At 41.6% G+C, this 15,556-nt stretch overlaps 1 long non-coding RNA gene across 7 annotated transcripts in view; it reads left to right on the top strand.

Moving 5' to 3' along the window:
• The first annotated feature begins 8,992 nt into the window (after positions 1–8,992).
• The window catches only part of LOC308058196, a 60,707-nt gene continuing 54,143 nt past the window's right edge, over positions 8,993–15,556 (top strand). For 6 of the 7 annotated variants that reach the window (XR_013925713.1, XR_013925714.1, XR_013925715.1 and 3 more), the window contains exons 1-2: positions 9,801–10,120; positions 12,137–12,705. This is a non-coding gene — a long non-coding RNA (uncharacterized lncRNA). Of the gene's footprint in view, positions 9,113–9,800; positions 10,121–12,136; positions 12,706–15,556 lie in introns of those variants that run through there. The other variant, XR_013925712.1, reaches the window with a different exon arrangement.

Raw genomic sequence — 15,556 nt, 5'->3', positions numbered from 1 at the left:
AATAATCCTGTAGTATCAGATGGGTCTGAGCGCCAGCTAAAGTAAAAGGCAGGCCAGGCTGAGGTGATGTGTGCTGCCAGCTTTGCTTTTACTTATTTTTCCACCAGTGATGCTTAAATATCAATCACAACAGGTACTAACAGAAGACTCGAGGAGCCTTTCCCAGCTGTTTTGGACTGCAACCCCCAAAAGCTTGCCTCTCATAATTCAGTTTTAGCTTTAGGCACTTTAAAGTTAATAGACTCATTTGAGCAAAGGGCTTATTTGAAATCCACATTGGAAAAAAGTGAGCATACATGTGCTGGTGCCAAGCTATAAACACATTTATACAGTGCAGTAAATCAATACTGCTGCCTTTCCTTGGAGAGACTGGGCCAATTAAGCCAAATGTACAGGACATGGTGATGGAACCTGTTCAGCTTATTACAGGACTGGTAGCAAGGACTGCAACCATACTACCCTGCTGAGCCCCATTTTGACATTCCCCAGCCTGGCTAAATTCTTACATAAGTAGAGGTCATAAGATCTGACTTTCTGCAAACAAGAAAATGTTCATTTTTTTGTTATCTGAGTATTTTGTTCAACTGCCTTAATTACAGGGCTCCCCCCTCCCCCCTCTTTTAAGTGTTACGCAAAATATAAAACAAGGTTATGCGAAAAGGATGTAACATTATGGAGAGCCAGTTACTTTTTGGTGTGTTAAGTCCCTGAAAATTATTTGTATTTTGTGTTTATGTAAAACCTGTCATTGACAATTAAATTTAAAGTTACCATTGCCTGAATAGGTGCTCAAATCATAGAAAGCTTAGTGTAGTTGGAAGCCGACAGCTGGTAAAACTGTCTTATAAAAGCCCTCTAAAATGCATTGGAACGTGCACAAAAAGTAATTTTTTAAATGACAGAGAAGAGGAAGGAAAAAACGCCCTGTGTCCCATTTAAAAGGGGAGAATTCAGACTCTGAGAGAACTAGAAAGGGGGATTTGCAATGTTCTTTTAAAGGTTTTCCCTTCCAGATCCAAAAAATTCAAGCATGAGCACGCTTGTTGCTGCCCTAGCCCCTAATGCAAGATGATCCTTCCTGTGTGTATCATCTTACCTGTGCAACTCTGCCAATACCTATTTAAAGCAGGAGGAAGGGATTTCCAAATCAAGTTAAGTGCCAAAAGGCAACCGCCAGGTCACCAGCAGTGCCTGCCCAGGTCCTAACCCATAGCACTAATTATCCATCTGCCTTGTCAGGTGCCTGAACATATTCTCCATCCTATGGCTGAGCATAGGAAAAGGCTGCCTTCTCTCTTCTCACACATCTCACTCTGTAGGTAGATTTTTTTAGAATTATTTTTAAACTTTGTACTAGCTGTTTTTCTGTTTGTACCTTCACTTATCTCATTACTTGTTTCACTGCTCATTTACTCACTGAGACAAAAATTGCTTGAGACAGGCAGTAAAGAAGTATTCACCTGTGAACAGAAGCCAAACTCATTCATCTCATAAGGTTAGTGACTCACTGCACCATCATAAAACAGAGATATATTTACCCTTAAATCTTGGCTTTTGGAAAGCAAGGAGGGAAATGCATAAGCACAAAGCTCACAACATAAACCTGAAAATCCATAAATATCTCATACTAGTAGGGCAGCACACTCATGGCGCTGCCCCTGGTGGGACACAGCCTTACCCCTGAAGACGCATCCATAAAGAGCTGGTTCCTTGGCCATCCTTTGCAGAGGAAATGCTGTCACCTGAAGAAATAAAGGAGATATTTTGGCATAGGCCGTGGAAACCTTTCTTTCCACAAAGGCTAACCAGTATCAGTGTGATTGGGGGCAGGGGGAAAGCACACAGGCTGAGGCAGGAAGGAAAGTGCACTCTGACTGCAACTTATCTCTCAGGGCAGCCCGGCCATATGCTGCTGCCTACCTTAATCCATTTACTTCATCAGCGAGGCAGGAGTTGTGGCTTCTGTACGGCATGTATTAGTGAGCTGCCTATACTCCAGTAAAACATATCCCAGCTTCCATCTTCTCTCCACCAAAACTGTCATTATCTGCAGAGCAAAAAGAGCATTGAGCGAAAGATAAAAATCTCATCTGTGAGCTGTTAATAACTAGAAGGTGATTCTGTGTGGCTGCCTCTGTGGGTTCCGTCAGTCTAGCTATTCCCCTCAATGCGATACTTACTGTGCAATACATTAACTTTCACAGCTAGTACTCTTAGTTTAATATATTGACTGCTTCTTCCAGTACATTAGTCCCATTTGCTTTTATAGCTAGGATCTCTACCCAACTTAATTTGTCCTCTTTATAATTCTGAAGAAAATTTGAAAGGCAACTCAGAAAGTTCTCTCTCTGCCTCTTTCAAAGTGTGTGTCACTATTACAGTGTCCGTTACATTGAGTTTGCATCGTCCTCATATCTACAAGGTATGAGAGTTCATTCAGTGCAAATCCTTTATAATAGTCTAACGTCTTGACTGGATTGGTAATACATTTCATTCCTAATAAGCCTGCATTTCAAAGCTGCCCATGTCCTCACAAAAATATCAGTCTGGTGTGGTTCCAAATTTGCTTTTTCAGACGCACATTCAGGTTTTGCAGAATACCAGCTGCACAGACACATACAATAAATAACTTCATGATTACTAGTTGTTGTTCTTTCATTTGCTTACTAGGTTTTTTCCCTTTTCTTTCCCTTGACATCAACTTCTGGATTACTTTGCATCAGTACCTACTAATGTTATAAAAGGTGTCCCGTTTGCCTGAGATGAGGTATATTTGATCATTGGGGTTCTGATGCTCTCCTTTACTGACATCAGACTACATTCAGTGTAACTAACCCAAGTTTAGCATCATTATATCTAATTCTCAGCACAGTAAAGGAGATCAGAATCTGCTCCAATGAGTAAACACACAGAATAAATGCACAGTTGATTACTGTCTGCATACAAACAGCTTAGATTGCCATAGCCACCTCATTTTCTCTCCCTGAACTACTGAAGCGTGACACTGGTAGATGATTCAAAAGCCTCAGTGGGATTTTCAGGTAACCCCCAAAACTTTAAATAGTTTACTTATTTGCGGCACATGGTGTGGATGATATGGAAATAAAATATCATCAGGGTTGTATTTCACCAAGTCCACAAAGGGTTAATAAAGACATATGCTTGCTGTTTGTTTTTCTGTGATATAAATTTATAAAAGTACATTAGTTCCTCATCAATTTTTAGTTTATATCTTAATGTTCCCCAGTGGCATTCCCAATATCACTGTGGGGAGGACTGGAATAGCCACAGGGATTTTGGAACAAATCCTTTGCAGAGAAGATAATAATTTACAATATGTACATTTATTTACTTTCACCATAATTGCTACATCTGCTTTATTGACACTAATTAATTAAGCCTCATTTAATTAATCGTGTTCTCTAAGGAAGGTGGTGTTGACGTTTTGCAGCTGGTACTCGAGAGGGGAGCTGTGGAAGGCAAACGTTTTGACAGCGTCCCTGGTTTGAAGTCCTCCAGCTCCCCATACCTCTGCCAATGCCCACAGACTACGTTGGGCTGCACAACTCAAACATGCTGGATCTGAGCCTTCACCCTTCCCAAAACTGCCAAAAAAACTTCTGATGGAGAAATAACAATCCAAAATCTGAGCTGAGCCTAAATAAACCCCAAACCCAGAAACAGATACGTAGATAGCATACCTCGAGTTTCCTTTTAGTGCTCTCAGTGACACCACCTCCTCTATTTATTTACTCATTTGGAATTATTGAAACTTCCTTGGGTCAAACTTGGATGTGATGGGACAGATCTTCCGTTGTTCTGGATCAACTCAGTATCAGCCCCACATGTCTGAGTTGCACATCATTCTGGTGTGTGGCTGCACATCTTGTTTTACACAGATGGGCAACCATGCATACAAATGCTCCTATAATTTATCCCAGAGTTGCTGAACTGTTTATACAGGCAACTTTCCATCTATTCCTAACACTCCACATCCTACAGAGGTGTTTTCTCTTGTTCCCAAAATATTATTCTTCATTAATTAAATTTCGGTAAAACAGCTATTTTTGGTAAAACAGCTATACCTTTGAGAGCTGGAGATTCTTAATCTCCTAACAGGCTCTTTGTGGTTAGGGAGAAAAAAAAAAAAAAAAAAAAAAAGTCTAATATTTTCCACAGTGCTATGTTGCCTACTAATTTCTTGTCAAAACAGTGTATGTTTACTACCTCTCATCGATGCTCTGACTTGAGTTTGGCAATAAAACCTTTGCCAACAACCCTTTTACAAGCAAAAACTGCACATTTGTCCCCAAAAACTATTTTTAAGAACACTTTCTTTGAAAAAAATTCTTTTTATAATTTTGTAGCTTAGATGTCCTGCTCCCAGTCTAGCTTTACTGATTTCAGCACCAGGAATGAATGTGACTCGCTCAATTGTTTTCGGTGGCATGATGTCGCATGCATTTACTATATCCTTGGCAACAGCAAGGCTGCCCTATAGCCATTTAAGAAGAAAGAAATAGAGTGAATCTGAATAAGCCATAGTCCCTGCAAAAAGGGGGAAGAAGAAAAGAAAGGAAGAAAGGAACAGCCATGGAGTGGGGTCTGGGAAGATTAGGCACTGGTCTGAAAACAACGATGCAATGAACTGAAATCCAAAAGATTACTTGTCTACTTTTCTAGCTGCACCAATAGTAATTTCTCTGCTAATTACCTTCCCTTTTGTGGAGTGGGTGCCATTAGCAGTATTATAGCAGTAGTGCTGCTGTACCCATGACAGTCCAAGGGTATACATGAGGCAAAGCTTGCACAATGCATGTGTTTGGGGTACGTGCCATGGGATCAGCCACCAGACAGATTTCAGGAATGAGTCTCAATGCCTGAGTTTATTTTGTTTTGCTTGCAAACATCTGAGCCCTCAGATCTGGCAAAAAAATAATAAAAAAGCACTGCATGTCATTTTCTTTACAGCTCCACAGAAAAATTGTATCAGTGGTTTATAGACAGCAGCATGGTAGCTTTCCCAGCTTCAAATGCTTTCCTGTTCCTGCTACTCATCCAGATGGAAAGGTTCTCCAAACAAAAGCCCAGTACAACGAAAGCATGTGTGAGTTTGCTTACAGCCACTTCAGTCTGCACATACTTGCCTTACTTTTTGCTGTTGGCAAATCTGTCCATGAAGGGCCTAACTAGAGGCTTACTAGAAATGCAAAAGAACCACTCTTCCTGTCCTCTTTCACTTCATCTTTCCTGCAAAGCAAGTTATCAGCAAACACTCGTCAACATTTGATTGCTGTGACGCAGGTGATTACAAGAAATAAGAACTATTTGGTTTTTCTGAATGTTTTCTGTCTCAGTCTGTACCCAGGGTGCCGCTTCCACTTGAAATTGTTTTTCACTGCTGTTATCTGAAGCCCGCAACTTATAACAAAAAGAGCTGATTATGTAAAAACAAAGTGACATTGGGCTGTCAAAGCAAAATATCCTCACCACAAATCCCAGCCTGGGCCTTTTGCTGGCAGCTGGATTGCGGAGCAAGAGGAATGCCTTTGTGGAAGTGGAGTGGAAACGCGTGCTGCCTAGCAGGGCAGCCCCGCCGGTGTGCGGCTCCCCTTCAGGTCCTTATTCATAGGAATGGGTCAGCCTCTTCACACAAGTTTCACAATTGCTTCTGAGCATCCCTTGCTTCTAGATCAGAAAGGGCAGAGAAGGTAGGGAGCACTGGCAGAATATGTGAGGCTTTAACAGGAACAATCTGGAGCCAAGTATTTCCCTGTGAAAAACTTTTGATGTGTAATAGAAGCCATGCTCCTCCGCAGTGCTGAATAAATTGTAGCCCAGGAAAAACCAAAGACTTTTGCTAAGGATTTGAAATTTATACATTAGCTCTGTCTCATAGATCGTGGGTTTTTTTTATATATATATATATGAAAGAAAAGAATATATGATTAAGTGGATTCTTTTTCTTTTCATGAATGCAGGCATGCTGCCGATATCCACAAGCTTCATTTTACACTCCATCAAAGGGAGCTGTCTTCACTCCTTCGCCTTATATTCCAGTTTAGGACCAATACTTCCACTGATAATTTCAATAGAAACTATTACTCAATAAAAAATTGGTACTACAAAACCAGGGGCAGCATTCAACTCACCTAAGTTTGGGCGTCTAAAAGGTGGGCACTGAGTCCAAGTTGCTTGTTTTGGCTGTCTCTACAGTGAGTGGAAAAACAGTTATTTCTCCACAGGGCAAAAGTTCCCTCTATAGGCTTTCACGTAAAGAGGTCTCTAGAGGTACCTATATTTCTGCTTCTGACAGTGTAGGGCAAATAGTTAATTCTTGACTCCTAATCAGCTGAAGGTGGGTAAGATCCATTCCCCCTTATTATGTTCTTAAATACTGAAACATAGCAGCATCTTAATCTGATGTTTTGTTGGGTAATTTTGTGATACTCCTCCCCCCATCTAATTATAAAGGGGTACAGAAATGTGTAAAACTGCTCCCTTTTGCAGGATAAGGTTTTAATTTTAATTCTGAACTCATCAGTACCACAAACTATGATTTCAGAAAGGCTGCTATTAAGTTAGAAAGTCAAAAGTCAGTTTTGGGTAGAAGAGTTTGGTTTTTAGTAGAGCTTATTACTAGAATGAAGATGTGGCTTTGATAAATTTGGAACACACCCAAACTACAAATCAGAGGTTTTGTTAACTTCCAAAAAAAACTACCTCTTGACATGCAGTCAGCTGACTTTGGTTTTCTCTCTTTCTTTTTTTTTTTTTTTTTTTTCAGAACTCTTGGCAATTTCTACACTAGCTGTGCTAGTTAAGACCAATGGTATCTGTAGGATTACTGCCAGAAGGAAAAAGAAAAAATCATTTCAGACCCTTGCTTCAGAGAAGCCCTGTCATGAAAGGAAGCTGGAAAGATCTTTCCCCTGGAGTAAAGGAAATGACATGAAAAAAGTGAAGAAATGCAGTTCAAAGCCAAGATCATACCCTGGGACAAGATCAGGACTCTGGATGGTTTCTGGGTCTTGGAAATCTGGGTTCATAGGAAAGGTGGCAAACCCACTTTTAATATAAAAAAGAAATCTCTTAAAAAATTGAGAGGGAATGAGTTCAGGTAAGTACAGAATAAATACTAGAAATGCCTCATGGAAAATTGTAAGGAGAACAAAAAAAATCCAAAAATTATATTGGCCTTGGTAGGTAAGCATCCACCGCAAAGGTGGGTTAAACATGCCGGTGCAACTGCTGAGAACCACTGGGTTTTGCAGAGAGGCCATGCAAAAAGCTTCTCCTGACTGCTTGGCTGTCAGTCAGCTGTTTTCAGCTGGTGGATGATGCCTGGCTGCATGACAGCTTCCAGCTGGTCAGGGCAGAGTCACACAGTGCAACCCCAGTTCACTGGTGGCTTCAGCGCCTGGGTCAGAGAGCCTGGCGATGCACCAGGATCACTTCTGTGGGCACCCAGACCGCTCACATGGCCATGGCCTCTTTTCTGCTGGACACTCTCACCTGCAGCTCTTTATCAGTAAATGTCTAGGAAACAGATAGGGGGTGATGGAGACCCCCTGCTGTGGTTCATTCTGGACCACTTGATCTTACTTGCAAATTTCTCTGAATTATGCAGCCATAAATGTAAACCTGTATCTTCTCCAGTTAAGCTATTAAGGTAAAATTTATGCATCATAACTGTTAACTGAACAAAATGGGTTATTTTAAAGTGGAATGGAAATCGTTAGTATCTCAAAACCTTTTCTCAAACAGACACATTTTCAAAGAACAATTGTTCTTTGTAATTAAGTGCAGAGCAAACCGCTTTCCCAAGCAAATGCCATATTAGATTGAGGTTTATGCTCATTACCTGTTAGAGAAAGAAGGGTACTGGGACATCCTCTAGAAAAAACAAACAAAAATACGGTCTGGCACCCTTTGACACACTAGGGCCAGGAGGAAATAGGGTATGGGGGGGTTACGCTGAAGAAGAAAACGGGACGTATGTGGCAGATACACCACGGTGAGTGAACAGCATGCTGAACTAGGGGAAAGAGCTGCCATCCGGCCAGGTCTTAGACTGTGCTCACACAAGCATATTGCAAAAACACTGCCAAATGCAATGCCAAAAAATGCTCACTGAATAGTCTGCAGGCCTGGAAATACCTGTCTTTCCACCACTCCTGATAGTAAGTCTGGTTGGCAACATGTCAGAAAAAGCAGAAGCAGATCTAAAGTCTCAGCTTCTCAGTTCCTAGAGTTGTTCTTTCGGTACAGTAGGTAACAGAGAGATCAAGGTGGGTATCCTTTTTTGAGTGTGTGGTTGCTTTTCATGCCCAGCTTCCCAGGAAAAAGGTGATCCTTCCACTGCCAACTTTCCTTAACCTCTGCGAGACATGGAGATCACTGTCATCTATTTTCCTGGCCAATATCAACCAGACTTTTATCTTTGAAGATAAGGCAGAGTCACTTGCTGAACATGCCTGACTCTCACTGCCCTAATAAAATGTTCAGTGCAAACAGCTGGGATTGTGTGGATCCTCCTCAGAGCCCTGTATGTAATACAGGCATATAAATTTTAAAGAGAAGCACGTTCTTTTTCCCATTTTGTGATGTATGGTTTGACGTGTTTACTAAAATTATTTAGTTACGAGTTGTGGGCTGAAATTTGTTTAGACTCTCTTCAGGAGCTTGGATGCCTCTCCTTATTAAAACTGACAGATGCTCCTGTCTCCTGCTTTGCTCTGGAAGGTTCAGCTATAAATTACAAATGTGGTAGGTCTTCTGTAACAGGGGAGAGTAAGATAGTACAGCAAAACTGTTCCCCTTTATTTCAACCTCTTTGTCACTGCCTTTCTTTTCTATTAATAAAAATCATGATCGCATTTCCTGCTCAACACTAGCTCTTTCCAAAAGCGATTTTCTGTTTGTGATCTGGTGCAATGACTGCCCACGTAACCCTCAGCTCTGTTCCTTTCTAGAGAGGCCCCATGCAGCACATCCCACAACGGATGCTGCTGGTGGAGATGGCCAAGGATGAGATGAAGGAGGACTGCTGGGACTTGGAGTCCTGCTTCTCTCTGTGTCCCTGTGGCCAAGGGATAGCAAGCGCCCTTGTGTGAGTTCTCTGTGCTGCAGCACAGCTTAACCACCCCTGACTGCTGAGTACACCTTTACAGTATCGCCAGTCTGTCCTGTGGTCAGCAGACCTTGTGTAGGGTGAATGAATTGTTTTTCTGATACAAAGCCCTTATCACTGAAGTGTATCTTAGCTCTTAGAACTTACTAATTATTGAACAAGGAGTGTGTTCTAACCTTGTAAAAATTTCTGACTTTCCTAAACTTTGTAGTTTCCTTTTTAACGTTTTCCCTATTTAAAAGTTAGTGAAAGAAAAACAAAAAGCAATTAAGGATTTGACTGGGAACCAGGCAGAAATTCAGGGAAAACATTTCCCTGGTTGTATCACACTGCTGCCGACCATGAAGATCTCTGTCTGGGACAAGGTACAATGGAGGGACAGTGAGTGTCTAAGTGCCTTAGGAGCTCGCAAATGGTCTAGGGCATCAAGGTGGCCTCAGAGGCCCAAAGTACTGGGGAGGACAGACTTTCATCATGCCTCAGCACCACGTTTTACCTCTGCAGATATCGCTGGTATTCCTTGGTAGCACGCCATGTTGAGCAGACCTCAAATTCGTACCAACATAGAGTAAACATCAGTCCACAACGCAAAGCACCTGCTCACCAGCTAGCAGGAGAGACATTTTCTTTCCCTTGAGGAATTTACAACACTGTTGTTGTTGGCCAAGCTCAAAGAAAAAGGAGAGCTCAGACTACAATTCTGATGAGCGTGTATCAACCCAAACTTTTCCTAAGCACATATTTGGGGTTTAACTAGGAAATGAGCTGAGCTGCTGGTACTCTTTTAAATGTAGAGCTAGAAAAATCCATGAAGCCAAGGCACACGCTGCTGTTTAATATGTCAGCTTGGATCAGCTCAAATGATAATACCAATAGCTCCTTTGTTGTAAATGAGAGGAGGTTTTTTTTTCACATTCTGAATTTAATTAATTTTGCAGAATGGAGGACACCAGGACTCGTCAGCTGGTAAATGGCAATCAACTACAGGTAGGTTGTACTATGGGCTATGATTACTTAATCTTTTTGGCATCTTTTGTCTAAGGAGAGGAGGGCACAGAAATTAATGCAAAAAGGTTTTAAGATGGGCTGAAGAATTTTAACCTCACCGTGTTGCAGAAAAGGAGGAGGTCCATGGAGGTCACTGGAGTTACAGTGACTCAACCAGCTTGAGTACAGATGTAATGTGATGCATCATGTTTAAACCCTTGAAATTAGCCAGTAACGTCAAGACTCCATTTAACAGGAGACCAGCTACTGTTGTCATTTCTTCTTGCCAGCAGAACAGTCATCCATCTGGAGACTGAAAGATGAGATAAGAGTAAGAGGTACATGGAAAACGATGGGATAACTGTACTGTCTGTCCCCTCAACCCTGGTCTTTACAGGCAGCCCCAGGGGCACTTAGTTTATATTCCCAGTCTGCTTGCACAAAATATTTAGGTATGAATGGAGAGAATTAACCAAAAATCCCCCTAACAAACGTACGCCAAGCTATTCAAATTGATCTCAGTGAATAGGTTTAAAAAAAGCATTTTCCAGTTAAATGGCACAGGATCATACAAAGGTTTGGCAGCTCCCCGAGTCGGTGAGTCAGGACCTCTGTGGACCTAATCAATTGTGAGGGATTTTACAAAATCCCTGCAGGCGTAGCTGCAGCTTTCTGTCTTCAAATACATGCAGAAATCTAGCCTTTTGTCCCAGGTTCACCCTGCCTCACCATGGCACTGCGCTGAGCTCCCCGAGGTAAGCATCTGCTACCCCCAGACCCCACCTGCACTCAGTGCAGCAAGGCAGTGCCAGGAGGCAGCTCCGCTCAGCTAAACGGGGTCTCCCCAGACACTCCTCTCTCTGTCAGGTCAAAGGAGTTCTGACCTGGGCGCTTAGGTTAAACTTGTGAAGTTGGGCAGGGTGCTTTCAGGGGCTGGGAAATGCAGGGTGTAGTGGAGTACAGCGGGTTCACTCCTCAGTTAGTGGAGGTGCTAAGCCCAAGATAGTGAAGAGCAACAGAGTACAGCATCACGCAGGTGGTACCTGTGTAGGCGCTCACGGCCATTTCCAGGTTCCGCACAGAGAGAAGCGGATCAGACTTTGCCTCCAGTATGACTGAGTCAGCCTCCTGTTGAACAGAAAAAGTGCATGAGATTTTGCTTCTTGCTAGTAGGAAACTATTTGTGACGTCTCTGGCCCTAGAGAAGTGCCAGGCACGATTAATATTGTTTAACAAAGCATTTGGCTTCCCTCTGATGAATGAGAAAGGTCAGAGGCTAGGGACCTATGTTGAAAGCTAATTGCTGAAGTTATTTGTCTGGCTTGTGTTAGATGCTTGGATCCCGCTATACAAGTTGGAAGTGCAGAGTGCCCTAAGTGCAACATTTTAATTTAAATGCTTATAGCGCAAGAGAGAAACAATTCACTGGTCATCTCATTAGAGGCTTAGCTATTTACATCTGGACAGCTTTTCCTCTTTGATCTCATAAGAAAAATGAATGGAAGTTTAGGACATGTTTATTTGCTTTTGTAAAGGCTTGGATCCAAGCAAAACACACTTATATCTGGGAAATAACAATGAGAGGTTGTAAACGTACTAAATACCTTTGACCAGCTCTAGATACCAAAACATAGATTTTCAAGGTTAAAGAATTCAAGAGTGCTGACTCCTGGTTTCCATTTGACTCCCATTACAACCTCATTTCTATGCTACTAAATGAAACAATATACTTCTCCCTGTGGACACATGAGTGAGTTATATCGTCATTGTTTGGTTTTATTTTTTCCCCTTGTAGTCTTCAAAAAACTGCAAGCGCTGTAGCCTGAACATTTCATGAGTAGAGAAATCTCTGCTCCCATCTATTGGTGAGCAAGATAAGAATGCCCATAAGACTAGTTAATTGTTTAGCTGTTTTATCCGTATCACTGATGGACAGATAATCCAGAGAGGTAGGGGCTCTCTGATACCATCTGTTTGTTAATAAAAAAATAAGGCTCTCTTTTGTCTTTCTTCCAGTGGCACTTTGGAGAGACATCATAGTTACACTTCAATGACCACAGAGTCCTGCCAGCATCCAGTCTTCTCAGCATCCTGCACTGGCACAACTTCTCTGTAAGAGCTCTTGCAAATGATTTAACAAGTAGACTTGATGGAGAGACAGACACGTGATGGAGTTGAAGAAGCAAACCATGGTAACAGCAGCACAAGTGAGACATCTTGGAGGTTAGACAACATGATCTTAAAAGATCCCTTCCAACCGAAACCATACTGTGATCTTCACTGAAAACTTTTACTCAACCATTAAATAAAACGAAACCTTCAGACTGGTTTTTAGGAATAAAATGAAACCTTCAGACTGGCTTTTTTAGGAAGGAGATTCAGAAAACAGAATAGTGATTAACAGTGGGCTGGAAACAGGCCTGCCCAGGCAAGAGTCAGCCCTCTGGAGCTACAGTATCCAAACAGGGCTCAACTACAGGGAAATTTAGCAGATAGAGAAGGAGAAACGATGCTCAGAAAGAATGCATGCTTACAGGAAATTCCCGGCATCAGCTGGTGACCAAGTCAATGGACCATTGCCAAAGGTACTGAATGGTTTTATTTATTGTGCATTGTTTTCCTGAAGTTAATGGTATCTTTGCCTTGCCATTAGCGAAGGCCTCTTTGTTTCAAAGACTTTCATACTTGCAAGTGATGAACTATTGCCTGAAGGTATTTGGAAAACATTCTGGGTGGGAAGGGACACAATGCTGTACACTGACTTTGAAGAGGGCTCATTTTTTGAACATGGTCTTGTTGCTAGCAGGAGCTCTAGCTGGGTTCTGGGTATCCAGTGATTAGATGTGGTGGCAAGATCCCAACTAGGTAGGGGAGAAATTAGCTAAAAGAAAGTAAATTACTGGATTAATAGAGAACAGCTGAATTTCTGAGGTCACCAGCTTCTTCTCTTGAATTTTCTCAGCATCCGAATCTTAAATGAAGCCTCATTGCCATTGTTAGGAGCCACATTCAGTTCTTGCCATGCTGTCATCGGTGGTCATTGCTATTCCAAGATCATTAGGAAGAGGTACAAGCATGGTAAGGAATGTAAAAGAGGGCTGGAGGGAAAAGTTGCTGCTAAATAAGTCCATACTGGGGTGAATACAGTGCTAAGACAGAATATCATTCAGCAGAATGGTTTATCACTAAAAACTGGCATGTTGCAGTTGAACTGAGATTTTCTAAAGAAAACTGCATCCGCAGACAGCTGACTGATGAGTTCACATTATAAAAGACTGTTCAGGAGTTCATCCACTGAAAGGCCATTTATGGGCTTTACTTTCTCACGGTCCGAACTCTGGAAAGAGTTACTCCGTTTGTAAGAGTTACACAGCCCATGCATATCCTCCCATTGTTTCAAGTTAAGGGAACATCAGCTGTTTTTTCTATTGTGAACAGGGGCCACGATGGAGGGCTAATTGCTTCTGTTCACTTAACTGTCTGTTTTATGAGGCCAGGCTATTGCATGCACTGATGCTGGACAATGGGACAGCAGTCTGGATCTGTGATCTCCGTTAGACAATGAGTATTTAGGCCACTTCTGAGGGATTTGGCAAGAAAACCCCTTGTTTCTTTTTCCAAGCAATAAAAAACCCGTAAAAGATAATTAGGTAATTCAGAGTGGATAATGATTATCCATGGTTTGGAAGGAATTTCTTTTTGACAAAAACTTCTCTGCATCTATAGTACAAACTGATTTTACTGGAAACTTGCTATCAGGCAGAGGAAGCAAGCTTCCCAGAGAAAATTTTTAAGGTGTGAAATATTTGTTGGGTTGTTAAGGCTACATACACACAAGGATACATAAAGGTTTTTCCTAGCAAGCCCTATTACATTTTTGCTAAAGAAAATTTGTCCATCTCTACCACCTGATGAGGTCATGATGCCTGGGTACAGAGAGCCCACAAGAATGGGCTGATTTGGTGTTTTGGGGTTTTGTTTTGAGGCCAATGATCATATGCCAGATTCTCTAAGAGGCAGGTCTCTAAGCCTGCTAGAATCATGCTTTATTGCCTCTGTGGCCAAAAAAATTGATCCTACATAATAAATCTTAAACGGCCAGTTGATTCTGTAGCACCAGGGTACTGTGTTTGTTCCAGCTCCTCTTCCTTTCTTGGAGTGTCAGATGGCTGAACACAACAGGAAGCTTTTTAGAGATGCTGAGGTGAAATCGCATATGCAGCCAATTTCTTATTGCTGACCTTACTATTTTAATGATGAAAATTAAAGGAGCCCCATGGATGTTGTAGTCTATACAAGACCCTTATTCAGAGCAATGCTACCCACAGGAATGGGGGAGGCAGGAAGATGGCTTGGGCCACCTCTGAGGTTGATGGGAGAATTAAACATCAGTACAGAGTCCTGCAAGGAAGAAAACAGTTTGTCAGGACAGCAAAGAACCAGGGTATTTTTCCCAATATGCTGCTGTAAGACAATCATGATATTGGTGAAGAGAAATTTCCTTTGGCTTGGGAGGGAGGGGATCTGCAATTTACAGAGCCGTGTGTTCACATGCTGTTTAAATGCAACGGATCTGTCTTTCTGCAAATTTAGGTCGCTGGAAGAACATAGGATTTTATTTTTTTTTAGTTTTGCAGGGGCACAGTTTAAAAAGCATATAAGGAGATAGAAAAGAAAGGAACAGAGAATTATTTTATTTTGCATGTTTGATAGAGGCCCCTTTACAAGAAGGAATTCAGTGCAATACGGTTCATTATGCAAGGTAAATACAGTGTTTCCATCATACTGCTTGTTTTTTCCTTCTGTGCCACATGCAAACCTGCTCATTTACTCACCAGAAATTTCACGATATGAGTCAGAAAACTTACTATGTAGCTTCCCCACTTCAGCTCACAACTGCATGCAGCTGATGGGGAAATGAAACACACCTTAAAAAATGTCTGAATATATCCACTGACAAAAATACTTGGCTTACACTGTTGTTTTTTTCGATTTCTTGTATCGTACTGTTCAGCAGCATTCAAATTTCTGCCAGGTTTTTGATTAATCCAAAAAATGTAATGATTCGAAATATTGATATTTATTTAAAAAATTAGATGTTGTTTCCATTAGCTTATACTGTTGCTCTGGAAGTTCTGGCAATCCCAGTTATGCCAAATAACTTAAAATAACTATGGAACTCTGATAATACCAACCTAAAATTCATATGAGCCCTGGGTTAGAGACAGTTTTTGTCTTGTGCAAAGGGAGGATGCCATGAGGGACTAACAAACACAGTCTTGCTTAACCCTTTTTTAAAAATTTAGTAAGCTCAGTCTCGAAAATAGTTAATGCTTAACTTTTGTAACTCTGGCAGTTCCAGGACCTCACTGCTTATAACCATCATGATTCCCAGCTTAAACATACTTACAGCCAATTATCCCTGCTTGCTCCTAA

This window comes from Falco punctatus (assembly GCF_963210335.1).
Source record: "Falco punctatus genome assembly, chromosome: 1".
NCBI classification, from domain to species: Eukaryota; Metazoa; Chordata; class Aves; order Falconiformes; family Falconidae; genus Falco; species Falco punctatus.
Note: the sequence above shows the minus strand (reverse complement) of the source record. Positions and strands in the feature narration are given on the sequence as shown.